Here is a 22,834-nt window from a genome sequence, read left to right on the forward strand (position 1 = left end):
AGACATACCATGTAGTACAGGTTTACAATGCATTTTGTACTGTTAACAGTATGTGTCTTGTGTAACAACAGTAACTGCATGTTGGTCATGATGTTCTGCTTTCCTCCTTCAGGTCTAATTGCATGTGCCGGTGGATGTCAGTGTTTGCAGTTAGTGTCCCATATGTAAATGTGGACTAGTCACAGGTATGTATGAAAATACCTGCATGCACCTTGTAGCTTCCACATCACAGTTAGAAAGTCCCACGTTCCAAACACATCTACAAATCTACTGATCCAAGTGCATGATACCTGTGTATTAAGCTACTGTGGCTACAGACGTGACATCCATACTAGGTGACATCACAGGTACAGTTACATGGAGTGGGGAGGTAAGAGAGCGGTCTAGCTGATGACAAGGGTAGAGGCTAGTAAGAAGCATGATGCCTCACTGGGAAGCAGTAATACATGTTCCCATGAAAGGATGCAAACACACAGCTGCACCCACACACTTAGGTATTCACACACATGTATTCAGAGACACAGTAACACACCCACACACTCACGGATTCACCAACACAGTAACACACACACAGTTGCTAGTGTTGAGGTGAGGACCTCTGCCTATGTGCAAATCATTATTACAGTACTGTGCACTTTCATGACGCACCACAGAGATTACACATGTACAGGTAGTCAGTATGGCCTAAGTTTGGGGACATCAACATGGATAGTAGATTGCATCGCCTGGATGGGGGGAGGGGTCTTATCAGTTCACTATGGTAACATCACTCCAGGGACCAGACAGCCATCCATACACACACACACACACGCACACACACACACACACACACACACACACACACACACACACACACACACACACACACAACACACACACTGTGGCATTCACTACTGAATACACCTATGTTACACACATACAGATACCTCACATATGTGAGATACACACCCCTGCCTATGTTCTGCTTTCTACATTGCAGTCTGTACAGATGAGTACAACAGTGTACAGGAGAGTGAGTAGCAACTGAGATGTATTTCCTACCATATGTGACATATATGGACACACACGCAACCACACATGCCAGTACTGTGAATCAAACACCTGCATATCTCATGATACGTATGACAGACTTACAGCAGTATTGCACAAGTTACAAAGTGTACTGACACTTCCTTTGGCAACTGTGCTGATATATGCACATGGGAGGTCTTAACTGTTACAGGTGTCAAGTGATTTACCTTCGGTGTCCCCCTGACTGCTGTCTGTGTTGTGTGTGTTCCCCTTCAATTAACAAAACCATAGCTTAGCGGTTACACAGTTTATTGTAGGACTGCTTGTGACACACCTGTGAGCTGTCCTCAGCAAACATCCATCTGCAAAGATACCCCACCAATTAGTTATGTCCACACATCTGTCCACTGTCCATACCTGAGGTACATCTTTCCATACTTTCAGCATATCACCATATGCAGTTGGCAATGATGAGTCTGCATTGCAACTGCATGATGTACTAAGACACACGTCACCTGCATACATCAACAACTGCACACGCATGGTATCTGAACGCACACCACTACATGTACATGTCTGTAGGTCCTACATTCCTGACATCTGGGCAAGTTTGTAGGCATTGCAATTGGTGGACATGTGTAATGACATACATGACACATGGACTATTGTATGATATGATAGATGTAATAGGTGACCAGTACAGAGGGAATGTTACCCCTGTCAACACTGATATCACACCTTATGTACTGTTAGCATTCAGCAGCCATGGACCTATATTCCATGTGCATGTGTGTAATGGCTGTAGCCACCTGTCTGCACAAAGGACAACAGCTATGCTATGTACATATATGTTGTATGTGTGTGGCATGTACATATCCAGGACAGGTACATGTATGTCATATCCAAACATGAGGGTGTTTACTGGTGTACAGCAACAGTCATCTGTTAATGCTGTAAATAACCAAGGGCCCCTGGTATGTGTACAGCTGACCTGGTTACAAACAGTGGTATCATTGCATTGCATAACACATGATGCAACTGTGTCAGTACATAGGTACTCTGCACAGTTGATGTAGAGCTAGGTACAGTCCACTGGTCAAGTGTCACATGGTGTTGTACTATTATATGTCCTACCATATGTATGGATGTGTGTTGCTGGTCCGAGGGCATGGCGGTGTCTGAGGGTTACATCCTACAATACAGCTTTTGACACTGTGTCTTGCACCTGACTCATCTGTGATGCCTTTTGTGGGAGTACTGGTCAGTACATGTGAGTGGCCTTTTTGTATGTGGGGACACCACCACCTGGAGTGGTCCATACCTGTCTTATGGCCCACATATCTGGTTCTGATGTATATGGTGGTAGTGTTATTGTGCACTACAGAGCCTTCAGCCAGGTGTTCCTCACTGCACAGATGTCAGTATTCCCCACTGTTGGATCTACAGTGAGCAGCTCTGATTACAAACGCTACACATCTAGCACTGGTTAGCATAAGCACACAATGCAGTTGTCCTCTAGGTGTCAGGGTGTTATCCTGTGTTTAGGACATTTGCCTTGGAATGGCACTATATGGGTGAATGTGTCCTAGGTATTATCCCTACTCCCTTGAATCATGGATGCATGTGATATGTGACAAAGGCCTGTCTACTTTCAGTCATGTCATCCCAGAATGACAAACACTGGACAACCTTGTAATTACAGCAGAACATTGGCTCATTGTGTTGGTTAAGCAGTTGCCACTCCTAGCAAGACATCACTGTGAGTGGTAGTATTGTGCTTGGTATAGAATGGTACATCTAAGGTGACGGACAGCAGCAGACGTTGTGTATAAGACTGGTGTCAGATATATGTAGTGCAGCATTCCTGCTAACAATGAGAACTACTAACACCAGAGTCCATTACAATGTGTTCTTTATGTCTAACTGTAATAGCATGGCCACTGTGGCCTTCCATGTTTAGAATCAGAGTGCATCCCAAACAGCCCTGTGCTACTAAGTGTATGAGCATGCCCAGTATAACCTTGTGTAGACGGACACAGTGCATTCCGAACAGCCCTGTGCTACTAAGTGTGTGAGCATGCCCAGTGACACCTTGTGTTGGTTATGTGCCTCTATGTGTATGGGCATGGTCATTGTAACCCTGTATAGTGATAGTAGTCATCCATTCCACTAATGGGCATACTCCTGTTCAGGATGGATTCCTACTTTAAACACACAGGTTCACAGGTATGTATATCTTACCTGCCAGCATCCCTGTTGATGTCCGCATTCCTAGAAGGTCATAATGACAGCCTTGAAACACGTAGTCTCTGTGGCGTGACTCGTAACTATGTGGTATTGTAAAAGTGATCTGTAGATAGGCAGGTGTTCTGTTCCCACCACTGGTGTGTGTGAGTGTCTCTGTCTGCCTGAGGACAGAATAATTCTTTTAGACTGCTCACACTCCATACAATTCATATACCCATCTTTGGGAAGGCTGATGATGTCACTCACCTAGAAATACACCTCTGGGAGCGCTGTGACCCAGTAATCTCGGTATCGCGTTCTGTAACTGTATAATGCTGTAGTGTGATAAAGTAGTTAAGTCGGTGTTCTAATCCCAGACTTGCCAACTGTCTGTGTGTGTGTCTCCATCTGCCTGAGGACAGAATAATGCTTTTAGACTGCTCACACTCCATTCAATTCCTATAACCAACTTTGTCAAGGTTGATGACGTCACCCACCTAGAAATACACCTCTGGGATTGCTGTGACCCAGTAATCTCAGTAGTGCATTTTGTAACTGCGTAATGCTGTAGTGTGATTAAGTAATTAGGTCGGTGTTCTAATCCCAGACTTGTCAACTGTGTGTGTGTGTTTGTTTGTCTCCATCCTGCCTGAGGACTGAATAATGCTTTTAGACTGCTCACACTCCATACAATTCCTATACCTACTTTTGGCAAGGCTGATGATGTCACCCACCTAGAAATACACCTCTGGGAGTGCTGTGACCCAGTAATCTCGGTAGCACGTTCTGTAACCACGTAATTCTGTAGTGTGATAAAGTAATTAGGCTGGTGTTCTAATCCCAGACTTGCCAACTGTGTGTGTGTGTGTGTGTGTGTGTGTGTGTGTGTGTGTGTGTGCACTTGTTTCCATCTGCCTGAGGACTGAATAATGCTTTTAGACTGCTCACACTCCATACAATTCCTATACCCACCTTTGGCAAGGCTGATGATGTCACTCACCTAGAAATACACCTCTGGGAATGCTGTGACCCAGTAATTTCAGTAGCACGTTCTGTAACTGAGTAATATTATAGTGTGATAAAGTAATTAGGTCAGTGTTCTAATCCCAGACTTGTCAACTGTGTGTTTGTGTGTGTGTGTGTGTGTGTGTGTGTGTGTGTGTGTGTGTGTGTCTCCATCTGCCTGAGGACAGAATAATGCTTTTAGACTGCTCACACTCCATATAATTCCTATACCCAACTTTGGCAAGGCTGATGATGTCACCTACCTAGAAATACACATCTGGGACTACTGTGACCCACTAATCTCAGTACCGCATTCTGTAACTGCGTAATTCTGTAGTGTAATTAAGTAGTTAGGTTAGTGGTCTAATCCCAGATTTGCCAACGTTGTGTGTGTGTTTGTTTGTTTGTCTCCATCTACCTGAGGACTGAATAATGCTTTTAGACTGCTCACACTCCATACAATTCCTACACCCACCTTTGGCAAGGCTGATGATGTCACCCACTTAGAAATACACCTCTGGGAGTGCTGTGACCAGTAATCTCAGTAGTGCGTTCTGTAACCACGTAATGCTGTAGTGTGATAAAGTAATTAGGTCGGTGTTCTAATCCCAGACTTGCCGTGTGTGTGTGTCTGCCTGCATGAGTCAAGTACAGTGGTTTGTAGATTATGCACTCTCTGTACAAATCACATGACCACCTTTGTCAATCCTGCTGCTGTCACTCACCTAGGAATACACCTGTAGGAGTGCTGTAACCCATTATTCGCCGGAGCACGTGCCCTAAAAGCATATTGCTACAGTGTGATATGGTAGGTAGGGGTTGAATACAGGACAAGGCAAGTGTGTGTGTTTGGTTGTCAGAGCCTGTGTAGAGGTGGCTGTGTGTGTCTAGCCACTGGACATGTTGGGGAGCGGATTTTGTAGTTTTCCTATATGGTGTCCATCTTATGACACACTGGCTACCTCACAAGGAGTACAACTGTCAGTCAGCCACGGGACTGTGTTGGCAAGCCATACCCCTACATCTGGCAAAAGGCCTGGTGAACAAAGTATGCAACCCTACTAGTACCCGGTATATGTCCTGCACCCATGTGACATACATAAACACACTTGCCTAGGATATCCTGCTATGTTGCTAGTACCATGCACATTGATGACAGATAGTAGGCATGGTGTAAATGCAGTGGGCTGCAGAGGACATGGCACCCTATACAGCGGTCCAATAGGCACATATTTGTGGACAATGTGCCTTCACTATGTTCCCCACTGGATGCCTGCAACATATGTGGTGCCATCAGATGTGATCCACAGAGGCCATACAATGCCGTACACATGTGCCCTGTATGGACCAATGCCACTGACACCAGGGAATACCTGTATCATGCTATCAATGTAGGTGCAGGGTAGACATGCTGACTATAAGCAGGTTTCGCCACACCAGGCCAGTATTGGCATATCGGGGGATAACAGTCTGTGTACACAACATGTGCCTGCCAAATCAGATATACCTGTACATGTCACTGTACAGTATTGTGGGACATGCACATCCCAGGCAATGTCCATGTGAAGGACTATCAAACACAGACATGGCATGCATTGCAAAGCTATGGCCATACACATTGGTAACCAGGATGTCAGGGCAGATCATGCAGTACCCATCTGTGTAGGACACTGCAGACACTACACCCCTGTACCACACTGCACACCATTGTCGGGTGATGCGATGCCAAGGATTACCCCTCTCCCAGCCTTGTAGAGCCATCTTGCACAGCCAACCACTACACACCCATGAATCAATATATACATGCATGTCAGTAATGGGACCTTGTGTCTGCGTGTGGGTTATGATGCTCCCAACCACAGTCACTCCCAGTATAACCCTCATTGGCATACCAACAGATGTCAAACATCTTTGGGAAGGCTGATGATGTCACTCACCTAGAAATACACCTCTGGGAGCGCTGTGACCCAGTAATCTCGGTATCGCGTTCTGTAACCGTATAATGCTGTAGTGTGATAAAGTAGTTAGGTCGGTGTTCTAATCCCAGACTTGCCAACTGTCTGTGTGTGTGTCTCCATCTGCCTGAGGACAGAATAATGCTTTTAGACTGCTCACACTCCATTCAATTCCTATAACCAACTTTGTCAAGGTTGATGACGTCACCCACCTAGAAATACACCTCTGGGATTGCTGTGACCCAGTAATCTCAGTAGTGCATTTTGTAACTGCGTAATGCTGTAGTGTGATTAAGTAATTAGGTCAGTGTTCTAATCCCAGACTTGTCAACTGTGTGTGTGTGTTTGTTTGTCTCCATCCTGCCTGAGGACTGAATAATGCTTTTAGACTGCTCACACTCCATACAATTCCTATACCTACTTTTGGCAAGGCTGATGATGTCACCCACCTAGAAATACACCTCTGGGAGTGCTGTGACCCAGTAATCTCGGTAGCATGTTCTGTAACCACGTAATTCTGTAGTGTGATAAAGTAATTAGGCTGGTGTTCTAATCCCAGACTTGCCAACTGTGTGTGTGTGTGTGTGTGTGTGTGTGTGTGTGTGTGCACTTGTTTCCATCTGCCTGAGGACTGAATAATGCTTTTAGACTGCTCACACTCCATACAATTCCTATACCCACCTTTGGCAAGGCTGATGATGTCACTCACCTAGAAATACACCTCTGGGAATGCTGTGACCCAGTAATTTCAGTAGCACGTTCTGTAACTGAGTAATATTATAGTGTGATAAAGTAATTAGGTCGGTGTTCTAATCCCAGACTTGTCAACTGTGTGTTTGTGTGTGTGTGTGTGTGTGTGTGTGTGTGTGTGTGTGTGTGTGTGTCTCCATCTGCCTGAGGACAGAATAATGCTTTTAGACTGCTCACACTCCATATAATTCCTATACCCAACTTTGGCAAGGCTGATGATGTCACCCACCTAGAAATACACATCTGGGACTACTGTGACCCACTAATCTCAGTACCGCATTCTGTAACTGCGTAATTCTGTAGTGTAATTAAGTAGTTAGGTTGGTGGTCTAATCCCAGATTTGCCAACGTTGTGTGTGTGTTTGTTTGTCTCCGTCTACCTGAGGACTGAATAATGCTTTTAGACTGCTCACACTCCATACAATTCCTACACCCACCTTTGGCAAGGCTGATGATGTCACCCACTTAGAAATACACCTCTGGGAGTGCTGTGACCAGTAATCTCAGTAGCGCGTTCTGTAACCACGTAATGCTGTAGTGTGATAAAGTAATTAGGTCGGTGTTCTAATCCCAGACTTGCCGTGTGTGTGTGTCTGCCTGCATGAGTCAAGTACAGTGGTTTGTAGATTATGCACTCTCTGTACAAATCACATGACCACCTTTGTCAATCCTGCTGCTGTCACTCACCTAGGAATACACCTGTAGGAGTGCTGTAACCCATTATTCGCCGGAGCACGTGCCCTAAAAGCATATTGCTACAGTGTGATATGGTAGGTAGGGGTTGAATACAGGACAAGGCAAGTGTGTGTGTTTGGTTGTCAGAGCCTGTGTAGAGGTGGCTGTGTGTGTCTAGCCACTGGACATGTTGGGGAGCGGATTTTGTAGTTTTCCTATATGGTGTCCATCTTATGACACACTGGCTACCTCACAAGGAGTACAACTGTCAGTCAGCCACGGGACTGTGTTGGCAAGCCATACCCCTACATCTGGCAAAAGGCCTGGTGAACAAAGTATGCAACCCTACTAGTACCCGGTATATGTCCTGCACCCATGTGACATACATAAACACACTTGCCTAGGATATCCTGCTATGTTGCTAGTACCATGCACATTGATGACAGATAGTAGGCATGGTGTAAATGCAGTGGGCTGCAGAGGACATGGCACCCTATACAGCGGTCCAATAGGCACATATTTGTGGACAATGTGCCTTCACTATGTTCCCCACTGGATGCCTGCAACATATGTGGTGCCATCAGATGTGATCCACAGAGGCCATACAATGCCGTACACATGTGCCCTGTATGGACCAATGCCACTGACACCAGGGAATACCTGTATCATGCTATCAATGTAGGTGCAGGGTAGACATGCTGACTATAAGCAGGTTTCGCCACACCAGGCCAGTATTGGATAACAGTCTGTGTACACAACATGTGCCTGCCAAATCAGATATACCTGTACATGTCACTGTACAGTATTGTGGGACATGCACATCCCAGGCAATGTCCATGTGAAGGACTATCAAACACAGACATGGCATGCATTGCAAAGCTATGGCCATACACATTGGTAACCAGGATGTCAGGGCAGATCATGCAGTACCCATCTGTGTAGGACACTGCAGACACTACACCCCTGTACCACACTGCACACCATTGTCGGGTGATGCGATGCCAAGGATTACCCCTCTCCCAGCCTTGTAGAGCCATCTTGCACAGCCAACCACTACACACCCATGAATCAATATATACATGCATGTCAGTAATGGGACCTTGTGTCTGCATGTGGGTTATGATGCTCCCAACCACAGTCACTCCCAGTATAACCCTCATTGGCATACCAACAGATGTCAAACACTTTCACATGCCCTAGCCCATAGAACCTCCAGATATCCCCTGTGGTGCATGTAGTCCTGTGCATTACTGCAGTGTGGCAAACTAAGTAGTTAGGTTGTATATTTGTGGCTCTGGCAAAGAGTGTCAATGCAGGTCCATTAGAGAGTGTGGTTGTGGTGAAAATGGCATCTGTTCACGTGGACAACCATATGTGCTACACCTAATATATGTCTATTATATCTCTGTTGCAGATGTCTCTAACCTACACACATATATGTTCTTACAGCACAAGCAACATGTCGACTTTGTGGCACATGTAGTAACTTCATGCACATATAATAGTAATGACTAGTCAGTCAGGGGTTTGACCCCTGTACTGTTAGGTGTGTGGCAGACGATGCTTAGGGTTTAGTCTCCAAGCCCTTCTCTAGTGTATTTTGCCTGTCCCTCCCACACACACTGGTGGATGTGGAGGTGTACACCTGCTCAGCAGCAGCATGTGTATTGTAAGGGATGGACATGATCAGGTGATGGCCTCAGCACCTATTGCAGTCCTCCTATAGTTGATTGCATGTGGAACAGCTGTGATGGTGTTCACATAGCCATTCGCATGATAAACACAGTACACTATCGAGGAAAATCATGTTGGTATTTGGCCATGACAGTCGCTGTGAGTGGTACCTGGATGTGGTGTTCTGAAACAGCATCACAGACGATAACTGGATGTACCGCAAGCATCATACACAGTGGGAAATAGCCTAATGACAGGAGGGTGATGTGCCACACATAACTACAGCATGTAAGTGTAGCTATGCTGCATTGAGACTACTGCCTGTTTAACATGTGTGTGGTAATGGCTATTCTGCATGTTTTAATACAGACATGACAATACTCTGTTCATGAGGGACCCCCATCTGTAGGGCCATCTGTGAACTGGTCAGTGTGTGGAACCATTTGTTTCCTGTGTTACACACTGAACACACATCTGTGCACAGCAGAAGCATAGTGTGAGGACTGCAGACAGTACATGATGATAAGGATGTGTTACTGCCATTGCATCCCTGACTGGACATATGTCACATGAAACAGTGGTATGACAGACACTGTCTGGGGTTCCCAGTGACAAGCCAATAATGGGCTACTGTTCATAGCTGCGGTCACATTCAAAACTACACATTGTACAGATGTCATGCAGTATATATGCACGTGTTGTGCTCCCTCTGCAAATGTATACCATCTGTTGTGTTGGGTTGATGATGATATCTATGCATACTGTTGTAGGTAATCCTGAATGCTGTTGTCTATCACTAAGCCATATGTGGGTTTAAACTGCAACACCATAGGCTGTATGGGTTGGGAAGTCCCAGCAGAACCTCCTGTCCCACTTCAGCTGACCATGGCATCGGGCACCAGCACATCTGGGGCCCATCCTTTGACCTCAACCTCTGTTGGCTCTGCACCATCTTCTGGTGGTACCACCACTGAGGATGGGGCATGTCCCCCCTGGGAGCAGGACCAGACAGGAACATGTATGCTGTCGTGTGGTCCTGGACATGTTGCGTTGGGGGCTCACTAAGGGGCTCCAAAGCCAGATACGCAAGCTCAAGGGTGGAGTGTCACATTTAGAGGGTGATGCTGCCCCTCCTGGACAGCCCCCAGCACTACATCCTTTGCAGCTGTTTAGGTGCAGTGGCGGCTGCCCATGGCTGGGGAGCTCCGTCCCACTGTTCCCATGGCCTTGTGAATGCCAAACACCCATCCCTGTCCGAGGTGTATCCCCCCACATGTGTCATATACTGACCTTGTATGCTGTCTTATCTGTGATCCTACCCTACCTATCCTCCACGGCCATACCTACTCTCTTTCCCCCACATCCGACCATCACCCTACGTAAACATAAGGCCAATCAGCTCCTAGGACAACATCTACCCTATACATGGCTGTCCATTTCGCACACGTGCCCACTGGACACATGTAACCCCTGTAATATGCATCACAACATACTCCTGTTATCCTCACCCCTGTCCCTCAGGTGCACGATCCCGGTATACACATCACTCCTAAATGGTCCAGGTACACGTGATGAGGATGACCCCATTGTACACACAACACTACCGGTCCCTCTATGGTTACCCCATTTACCTTTATCATGATGATGATGTTGCACACAGCACCTTGCAAGAGTACTGTTCACACATAATGACTTGACAGGTACTGCTGTGTTAATGTACATTACATGCACAGAGTGATGTATACAGCCAATGTACAACTGTTTGCGTGTATGAATGACACATGTCTGTCTGAAGGAGTCCTGAGATTACATAGGACAACACCACTACATAATACAGGTGTCGCTGGTGTTTCCCTTTTCATTCATTTGTAATGCTTTGTTGCCACATGGTATGTTCCTGATATATCTCTATATATGAACCTATATGCTGGACATAAACACTTACATATACATCTACATGATGGGATACATCCTATACTGTTGAATTACTACGTTGTATGATATGTTTGTGGTACTGTCTGTTGTCTGTATATCTGCCATGGCATATTGGTAAATCACATTAGCTGTGTGTGCAGGGTACTGGTTCTGAGCCTTGCAGAGGCCGTTTATTTTGTTGCAGGGCAGAACAAGGCCATTGGATATGGAGGGAGTAAGGCACATTAAAGCAGTTGTGAGTGGGTCTGCATGGGTTTGCGCAGAGTTAAACAATGCTAACCTCTGGTTACAGCTTCTTATACTCGGTTAGTCTCTACATTGCTTTACCAGTGCAATACTGGCATACTGGTAGCCAAACAGGCTTACAACCGCTCGCTCCCGCACTTGCAAATGCACCGACATTGGTGCTTGTATCTGACACTCACACCCCTGGGTGGGAGCGAGGACCACAATATTACCTTGTGATGCCTATTACATCGAATTACATGCCTACAGTGTTGGGAATGTCTGCCCATTAGGCGACGGCATGCCGCTCAAATGTAAGGAATTGGTGGCCTGTCCAGTGATTTATTCATATTAGTTGTGTGTTCCTCTTAAAATCTGCACCCATCTTCTGGCTGATACATGGGAGCCAAGACTCTTCAATACAGACAAGTAAATGGGTTTTGGGACCCACATCCATCAGCCGAGTCATGCTACCTCATACCTATTATAGCGTTGCCACCTTTTCAATTGCCCACTGTGGGACTTTTATGTAGAAACATCAGATTTTGCAGGGCAAATCATACCCACAGCCAGTACAAAGGAAAGAACTTCATTGTTTTGCCTAAACAAATGCTTATTCTTGTAGCATTATAGTTGATTATTCTGTTTCTTATAACATTTAGGTGTTTCAGATACAAAATAAATGTTTTATGCAACTACTACAGACAATATAGGAAAATCTTTGTCCTAAAATCTCAGGACATTTGCCATATTTTCAATTATTTTGCAGGACACAACTGCCCAAAGGGGACTGTCCCTCGCAAAGGTGGACAGGTGGTAACCCTAATCTATTATTCTAACATCTTTCTAAGGTAGTCAGCGGAATATGCTCTTTCTGTCACTATCAGACCTCTCATACGAATGGGGAAAAATGAACACTGAATCAGGGACACTGCATAACAACATCAGGGACACATTTAGAAATTTGGTGCTATTAACCTGACACACTGATAGACCCAGAGCATATGTATTCATACACATTGTCTGAGGTACATGCTGTTTATGACTCTTAAATGTTGTCGTTATTTATTAAGTGTATTCCACAACCTTTCCTTCTAATATCACTAGTTCTCAGAGGGTTTCGGTGGGACATTGTTAGATTCTGAGTCGTAATCAGGGATGTCCCTGGTAATCGGGGACAGTTCAATGGTATGGTCCCTATGTGTTCCCCCAGTGGTTTACGGACTATCCAGTGGATGTGCTCTTAGGGTTTGGGAGGTATGGGCGTCTGCTATGCCCACACTGGAATATTACTTACATCCAGGGGGCGGTCCTAATATGGCTCTGCCAGCCAACATCTGCATGACTAGGCCCATAATCGTATACCCATAGTTCCCCTACCTGCCACTCCTCTATAGCACTCATCCTTACTGTGGGCACAGGTGGGGTATAAACATACCACTACACACTGCCCACTCTCCCCGTGTCGGGACACATGTTGTATGTTGTAATGACCCATGTGTTATCAAACTTGCATAAACTACTGGTCCGTGCACATCTACAGCCTGGTTGGAGAAATCATTACCGGGACTGGCTCCGATCATTAATTTATGGTGTCCCACAAGGGACATCGATGTCTATCTTTCAAGTGTAGACCTTGCAGATTTCTCCCACTGGTAGTATCCTGCCGGTGGTCTGGGAAACAGTGATGTGTTTACCTTTATTGTGTGTCTGTATGTCTCACTGGCCTAGCTGGGGGGGATGGGGGGTGAGGCTATATGTTACACGTTTGTTTATTGGAACTCCCACCAACATATGCCCGGCCTGTGAATATATGTTACTCGTATCTGCTGTATCATATCCTAGCTATATACATGTGTATATTTACTGTAACATATATATATCAATTTACATTAATACATACAGATATATCTGCATATGTATGCATGCATGTATATTTATATCTTGCTGTCTATACATATATATATATAGATAGATATATATATATGTGTATATATATATATATATATATATATATATATATATATATATATATATATAAAAAATCTAAAGACATATGGGTCTATGGTTGTCTGCATATGTATATATTCATATGTGGGTATGTATCTGTAATCTTTCTCTGTATGTATATATTCATACTACGGAGAGGGAGAGGCATATCTCTATCTCACTATGGGTAGATATACACACACATAGCTCTACATATATACGTCTACATCTTGTTATTCAGTTTCTTGCCATATAGATTACACTTTGCTTTAGTGGGTCTCGCAGTGGGTGTGGCTGCTCGTTGGGCGACGGCTCTGCCCAATGAACACATTCAATTGCATCCATAGGACTGTCCATATTGGCCAACATCAGCCAACACCTGCACACCTAGACCCATAAGTAGCTACCCATAGTTCCCCCACCCTCGCCTCCTCAACAGCACCCATCCTTACTCTGGGACCTGGTCGGTTCTGGACACACCACTACATGCTGCCCACTCTCCACTTCACGGGACCCATTTCATAAAATTGTCTCGGCCCAAGGGTCATCAGAGTTACCTACCCTTGTATTCCGAGTCTGTATACACCGCGGACAAAATGGACGATCTATCACATTCGTATGGTTTGGCCAATTTTTGGGGTGTCCTGCAATATGTGTTCCATGATTAGAATCTACGGGTGCACTGTGTACCCCCCCGGTTGTATCCTGCCTGTGGTCTGGGGAGCAGTGGACACTTTACATTGATTGCATGTATATTTCCCGTGTCCGGTGGTGGAAGGGCATGCTGAGTGTGTCATTTTTCTTGCCTGGGTTGCTCACTTCCATTGCCATGGCCTGTGAACATATGTCATTCCTGTGTGCTGTTTCGTATCATAGCTGTATATCTCTGTATATCTACGCACACACACACACACACACAGATATATATATGTATATATGTACGTATATGTGTATATATATATATATATATATATATATATATATATATATATATATATACATATATAGTTATATATATAAATATATGTATGTGTGTGTCTGTAAACCAATACATTCCCCGTGCATATGCATTTACACATGCGTAATGGTGTTTATATATGCTTGACTTGCATACTAGTCTCTTATTCATTATGACACTGACACTTCACTCCAGTTATCTTGTAATCGGTATTTAGCATGTTATACAGCGGACAGATATTGCAATATGTTCATGCATGGATTACCGATGGTAATTGGAATGTGATACAGTGTGATTCGGTACAACAATGTCTGTTCGTTAGGGGGTTGCTCAAAGGATTGCACTATTGCTGTGCTGCTCCATATGCATATATACCCATATACCCATGGCTCCTGGTTTCCCAAACACAGCCCAATGCCTCCCTAACTCTGCTGTCATCCATTCTCTTGTCGGATTCACAGTGTATCGACACCACTACACACTGGCCACACCCTACTCCTATAGAGCCATCCCATTGGTTTACTCACTCCAGGTATCCTCAGAACTCCCATATGTTTAGTTCACAAACATTGATGACGTGAGAGACCAAAGAATACTATTTGCAATTATTGGGTTGCCCCACATGGAACACGCATGGGTTTATGGTAAGATTAGACTCCCGTTAACATGACACTGCAATTCATTAATATGTATGACTATGCGGTATCGCACACGTTACACATGGGAGCCTAGTTATGTACGTGTTCAGCATATTTCTTTTACAATTAGACTGGTTAAGTACTTGGCGTTGCTGTACCAGGCAGATCACAGGAAGGATTCCATGTGTGGGGAAGCCCTCACATTTGATTATCGTCAGCACAGCACTGACTTTGGACACTGTACATGCCTCACTTTCGTCCCATCCCTCTTCTGCACAACCTATTATTCCATCTACTGTCGGTGTTTGTATGTGCACATTCCTATTATTTATGTCTACAAATGGAATGCATGTGTTACAGAGAATGTACTGCTACATATTGTTGTCTGCATGTGTGTATGCATATATACCTATTACAAACTCACTGACCTCCACGGGGCGATCCAATTAGAACCAGGCCATCCAACCCTGGCACGCCTGGATCCATAATTTCATACCCATAGTTCCTCCACCCCACCCGTGTTCAGCTTACATGCGTAACTTCCATTATCCACTTCTTATCACACCCATGACACACCTCTAAACATTGCCCTCTCCAGAGCGTTAGGGGCCCTACACGTATATTGTCCCACCTCGTGTATTCACAGGCTCTCCCGCCATTTAATCTTTGAACATACCTGCCCTTGCTAGGGTTATAGATTGCGGCCTTTTGCGCTTTACAATTTTTGGTAGTCCCAGCAGGGACTACTCTCTCTCTCTGTGTAAAGTAGCAATTCAACAATATTACTCCCACTGGTCAAACCCTGCCTGTGGTGTGAGTAGCAGTGCTCTGCCCAATCCTGGGCAGCTTTTTATGACATACGCTGACAGCACTATATAATACCATAGTTGCTCTTGATTCCCTTCACATCCCTTGTCTATGCTTTATTGTTACGACATTCATTCTTCATATATATATATATATATATATATATATATATATATATATATATATATATATATATGTGTATATATATATATATATATATATATATGTATATATGTATGTATATATATGTATATATATATATATATATATATATAGATATATATATATATATATATATATATATGTACACACACACACACACACACACACACACACACACATATATGTGTGTGTGTGTGTGTGTGTGTGTGTGTGTGTGTGTGTGTGTGTGTGTGTGTATATATATATATATATATATATATATATATACATATATATATATATATATATATATATATATATATATATATATATATATATATATATATAGTTATATATATAGTTTTATATATATATATATATATATATATATATATATATATATATATATATATTACATCTGTACATACGTATATACATTTCCTATGCTGGGCGCTGCTTACACCCGCGCAAGAGCACTCGCATATGCTTACTATGTGTTACATATGTTTACTGCCGCTTATTTGTGCTTATTTGTGTCTTATTCATTATGACAGTACCACTTTGATTGAAGGGATCTGGTTAATAGTCCAAAGAGAAAAAAACAGCTCCACAGCACCAAGTATTAAAAGTGTAGAAGGTTTTAATATGAATATTCCAGTTTTCCAAAACAAAGTTTTCGGACAAAGTCCTTCATCAGTGTTACAAGTTTTTTTCCATATACATTCTTTTATACAACCCTAAAATAATCACATGACACAACCTGACCTATCATATAAATATATTAATTAATAAGCATAGAAATTTAAGGATACATATCATTAATTCATTTTTATTCAATAAAAATAAAAAAAATAATAATAGAATAAAAAAGATTATTATTTCATTTTATCAAAGTTTCATATATTGCTGTTTATATTTCAAGACTGGCTTAATAGAAACTTGTTTATTAATTCCAGGTGGGGAATCTGCATGAAGTCGAATAATCCACTCATATTCCTTCTTTTCCAACTTGATGTTAATATCCCCTCTTCTTAAATTTGGCTCTAATACATATATAGGACTTCTTATGCTTTGTGCAAAGCTTTATTAGGGGTATGGGTCATTTTCTAAACTTACTATATCAATGGTATGAAACAAATATTGAAATAGATATTCTATTTGTTACCCTGGACATAAAATCCCTTTTCACCTGTATTCCTAATGAATATGGGGTAAACAGTGTAAGACAAATCCTATGTAAATATGGTAATTTCACAGGTAGGCAGGTTGAAACTTTTTGTGAACTACTGGAAATAACCCTTGAGAATAATATATTTCTCTTTAATAAACAGATTTACCATCAACAATTGGGTGTAGCTATGGGTAGTTCAGTAGCTAACACATATGCTAATTTGACTCTTGGCAATTGGGAGGAAGAATTTGTTTTTAATGATAGTCAAAATATATATAAGCCTAACATCCTTTTTTACAAACGCTTTGTGGATGATGTTTTTATTGTATGGCATGGCAATGAGGATTTACTTAATAATTTTGAGTTTCTTGAATCAAACAACTACTTTTTTGACTTTTGAAATGAAATGTTCAGAACTAGATATTAATTATTTGGACATGAGAATCCAATTGGAAGGACAACATATAACCACTAGTATATATAAGTTAGATGTGCATACTAATAAATATCTACACAAAAAAAAGTATGCATGCTGGGCACATCTTTAAAGGTATTATGAAGAGTCAATATATAAGGGTTAATAGACTTAATACTGATGATAATATATGTATTGAGCAAATGAATGAGATGACTAAAGAATTTAACGATAGAAGATATATGTTACAACTATCCAGCCTTAGAGAAGAAGTGTTGAACCAAAGGGGAAATGAAATTAAGCCCTATTTTTCGAATGATGGCTATAGACCTAATAGAAAATGGGACAACAATAAATCTGGTCATCTGAGATATTCTATGACATATAGTAGGGGTAGGAAACCTACTGAGGATATTATAAGAAGCAACTGGGGTATACTAAGAGCTTTGCCTGGTCTAAATGATATAATTCCTGAAACTCCCCTATTTACATATAAGAATTGTGGTAACCTTAAACGTTTGTGTTATAAAGATTTTTCATTAAATAGAAAGGTAACAGCCACTTCAAAAAAGAAAGGTACATTTTCTTGCTTTAATTGCTCATGTTGCCCTGACATATGTTCTTCTAATACTTTTATTCATCCTATAAGTAAGAAAAAGTTTTATTTTAGTTGTTGGGCAACATGCAATACACCCTTAATAGTTTATTTAGCTACATGCACATTATGTATGGCATTTTATGTAGGAAAATCTACTCGAAAACTTAAAAATCGAATTATAGAACATAAATCTGACATTAGAAGGAGTATATTAACAAATGCATTAGCTAAACTTATAGATGAAGAAGGACCGGCACATAGTTTTGTATTTAGGGTTATAGATGTTTTAGAGCCAAGTTTAAGAAGAGAGGATATTAACACCAAGTTGGAAAAGAAGGAATATGAGTGGATTATTCAACTTCATGCAGATTCTCCACTTGGAATTAATAAACAAGTATCTATTAAGCCAATTTTGAAATATAAAGAGCAATATATGAAACTTTGATAAAATGAAATAATAGTCTTTTTTATTTTTATTGAATTAAAATGAATTAATGACATGTATCCTTAAATTTCTATGCTTATTAATTAATATATTTATATGATAGGTCAGGTTGTGTTGTGATTATTTTAGGGTTGTATAAAAGAATGTATATGAAAAGAACTTGTAACACTGATGAAGGACTTTGTCCGAAAGCTTTGGTTTGGAAAACTGGAATATTTGTATTAAAACCTTCTACACTTTTAATACTTGGTGCTGGAAAGCTGTTTTTTTTCTCTTTGGACATTTTGTTGTTTTACAGCTTCGCTTTATCTCAGTGGCGTTTATTTTACTACTTCATTGCTTTTGTTGTTTAAACCCACTGTGAGCACTGGGACCGTTACCTCACTATGACACAACCACAAGTGCAATCTCAGCCTCAGGCTTTACGTTCTCCTCAGGGAACTAGAGGTACTTTTGGTCATACTGGCGTTCTACAAAACTTATTATTAAGGGAGAACACTTTGTTATATTCAAAATGTGATGTTTGTGACCCTATGGATATTACCTCAACTCAGGAGAATGAAAGGAATAGGTATGCATCTAGTATTACTAATTTGGAATGGAAAGTTAAAATGTATAAAAGACTGCAATGGCAGCGGTATAGTTTTGTAGCCTATACCAACTTAGGCATCATTCCACAAGGGCTACGAGTCTTGAATATACCTTCATATAAAAATACCTATCCGGAACTCCTAAAGAGATGGCAAGAAATTCATATTAAATTAGGTATAGATTATATGATACTTATGAATGAGTTTATTTCTCAAACTGAAAATGACTTACTTAATGAAATTAATGAGCTGGAGAAGCAGATATCTATGTCTACTTGTTTTGTGAATATACAATTACTTATAGTACTATGCTAAGTCATTTATATGAGTATGATAAACAACTAGAAATTACAAAGAAATGCAAAATACAACGGGAAATCAATGATTTTATGTGTGGGAATATCTTCTCTTGGCCTGAACAACAGCAAAATGATCAAAATATAATGAAAGGGACTGAAGTTAGTGCTAAATGGCCTTCTATGAATGACTTGGATACTTTTGAATTGCCAACCAATGATGTGTTGCCAAACTTGGAAGCAAGGACTGAAAAGTCTGCTAACAACCAATTGGAAAAGAGAGGAAATGATTTAAGACCTTCCGCTGACGTTTTGGCATCTGGATCTACAAGACGGAAGGATGAAGCAAGCGTGAATAGTGATATTGTGGAACTGGACAATACTAATAGTGACTATAAAAATGGTCCAAATATTAATAATTCTTTTTTAGGTTATCAACAACGCCTATCCATAAAACTAGCAGAAAAAATAAGCGAACGGCAACAAGGGGAAACAAGAGGATGCTTGCATTCACGGGGAAGGCAACGAAGAGGTCCGGTCACACGAAGCAAGTCGTTCAAAAAACAGTGAGTTCTTTTAATGCTTCTCTAGCTCCTTCAAAAAATAGTTCATATAGTGAATTTGACTATAATTGTGATATAGAGTCACGTTCGCTTGTTCGTGAACATGTTACTACAATAATACCACCAAATGACACTATTGATGAATATATAACAAATGATGGTTTATGTAAAGGTAGGAACTTATCCGCAGAAATTGCAGCCTGCAGTTTGGATTGGACTGAAGTTTCTTCTTCCTCTAAACTTCAGTTACCCCTAGTTCAAACTTTAAATGTTAATAATGCCTTGAAAGTAGATAATGTTATTTCAAATTCTACATGTGTATTTGACTCTACTAGTACTAATGAAGAATACATTGTGAATGATTAATTAAGAATTGATAATAATGATGCTGCTGAAGTATCTCATATTAACTCACATGTGAATGATATAAACATGATTGAAGTATTAGATTCTCATGAAACTTATGAGAATAATGATCTATATAGTAAATCAGAAGTATGTACTAACGAAGTTGCAAATGTGAATAATACTCCATTTAATAAAAGTGCCATATATTTAGGCAATAGTTCTATTGTGAATTTATCTGATATAGAACTAATACCAGCTGTTATTTCATTACCTGAACGTGGTATAAAATTTATCCTTTCAAATGTTAGCAATATTATAGATGCCCTGAGTTAAAAACATTTGTTCATAATCTAAGTCTAAAATTGATTTTAAGTATACTATTAGTGATGTGTCAGTAGGCTTAAAAAGATCAAGTAGTTTCATACCTATTAATGACCCTATCCTTACAGCATTTCACGATATCTGTGATAAACAGATACGTGAATTATATAATGATAATGCTTTCATGAAAATGTATAACTTGTCCGTTGAAATTGAAGCCTTGCATGATTTGCAGTCTAATGAAAGTATCATAATTAAGGAAGTTGATAAAGGTGGCTGTATAGTTATTATGAATTTAGCTGATTATATTGATGGAATGGGTGAATTATTAATGGATGCACATACATTTAAACCTATACAAAATGTTGATGTTGGGAAACTTAGTCATGTTAATATCAATATCTATGAATTACAGATTAATAATGATATAACGTTAGATATTTTTAACTTTCTAACAGTACCTAGTCCTACCATCCCAGTTTCATATGGACTACCCAAAATTCATAAATCCTTACTACATCCTCCAATGAGACCAATTGTCTTGGGTAGAGGGTGGATTATGGAACCCATCTCAGCTTATCTGCAGGATGTTCTTAAGGACTTTTTATGCTTTGTGCAAAGCTTTGTTAGGGGTACGGGTCATTTTCTAAACTTACTATATCAATGGTATGAAACAAATATTGAAATAGATATTCTATTTGTTATGCTGGACATAAAATCCATTTTCACCTGTATTCCTAATGAATATAGGGTAAACAGAGTAAGACAAATCCTATGTAAATATGGTACTTTCACAGGTAGGCAGGTTGAAACTTTTTGTGAACTACTGGAAATAACCCTTGAGAATAATATATTTCTCCTTAATAAACAGATTTACCATCAACAATTGGGTGTAGCTATGGGTAGTTCAGTAGCTAACACATATGCTAATTTGACTCTTGGCAACTGGGAGGAAAAATTTGTTTTTAATGATAGCCAAATATATATAAGCCTACCATCCTTCTTTACAAACGCTTTGTGGATGATGTTTTTATTGTATAGCATGGCAATGAAGATTTACTTAATAATTTTGTGAGTTTCTTGAATCAAACAACTACTTTTTTGACTTTTGCAATGAAATGTTCAAAGCTAGATATTAATTATTTGGACGTGAGAATCCAATTGGAAGGACAATGTATAACTACTAGTATATATAAGAAAGATGTGCGTACTAATAAATATCTACACAAAAAAGTATGCATGCTGGGCACATCTTTAAAGGTATTATAAAGAGTCAATATATAAGGGTTAATAGACTTAATACTGATGATAATATATGTATTGAGCAAATGAATGAGATGACTAAAGAATTTAACGATAGACGATATGATATGTTACAACTATCCAGCCTTAGAGAAGAAGTGTTGAACCAAAGGGGAAATGAAATTAAGCCCTATTTTTCGAATGATGGCTATAGACCTAATAGAAAATGGAACAACAATAAATCTGGTCATCTGAGATATTCTATGACATATAGTAGGAGTAGTAAACCTACTGAGGATATTATAAGAAGAAATTGGGGTATACTAAGAGCTTTACCTGGTCTAAATGATATAATGCCTGAAACTTCCCTATTTACATATAAGAATTGTAGTAACCTTAAACGTTTGTGTTATAAAGATTTTTCATTAAATAGAAAGGTAACAGCCACTTCAAAAAAGAAAGGTACATTTTCTTGCTTTAATTGCTCATGTTGCCCTGACATTTGTTCTTCTAATACTTTTATTCATCCTATAAGTAAGAAAAAGTTTTATTTTAGTTGTTGGGCAACATGCAATACACCCTTAATAGTTTATTTAGCTATATGCACATTATGTATGGCATTTTATGTAGGAAAATCTACTCGAAAACTTAAAAATCGAATTATAGAACATAAATCTGACATTAGAAGGAGTATATTAGCAAATTCATTAGCTAAACATATAGATGAAGAAGGACCAGCACATAATTTTGTATTTAGGATTAGAGATGTTTTAGAGCCAAGTTTAAGAAGAGGGGATATTAACACCAAGTTGGAAAAGAAGGAATATGAGTGGCTTATTCGACTTCATGCAGATTC

Source organism: Protopterus annectens, chromosome 8.part0, assembly GCF_019279795.1.
Source record: "Protopterus annectens isolate FY-2018-M chromosome 8.part0, PAN1.0, whole genome shotgun sequence".
Taxonomy (NCBI): domain Eukaryota; kingdom Metazoa; phylum Chordata; order Ceratodontiformes; family Protopteridae; genus Protopterus; species Protopterus annectens.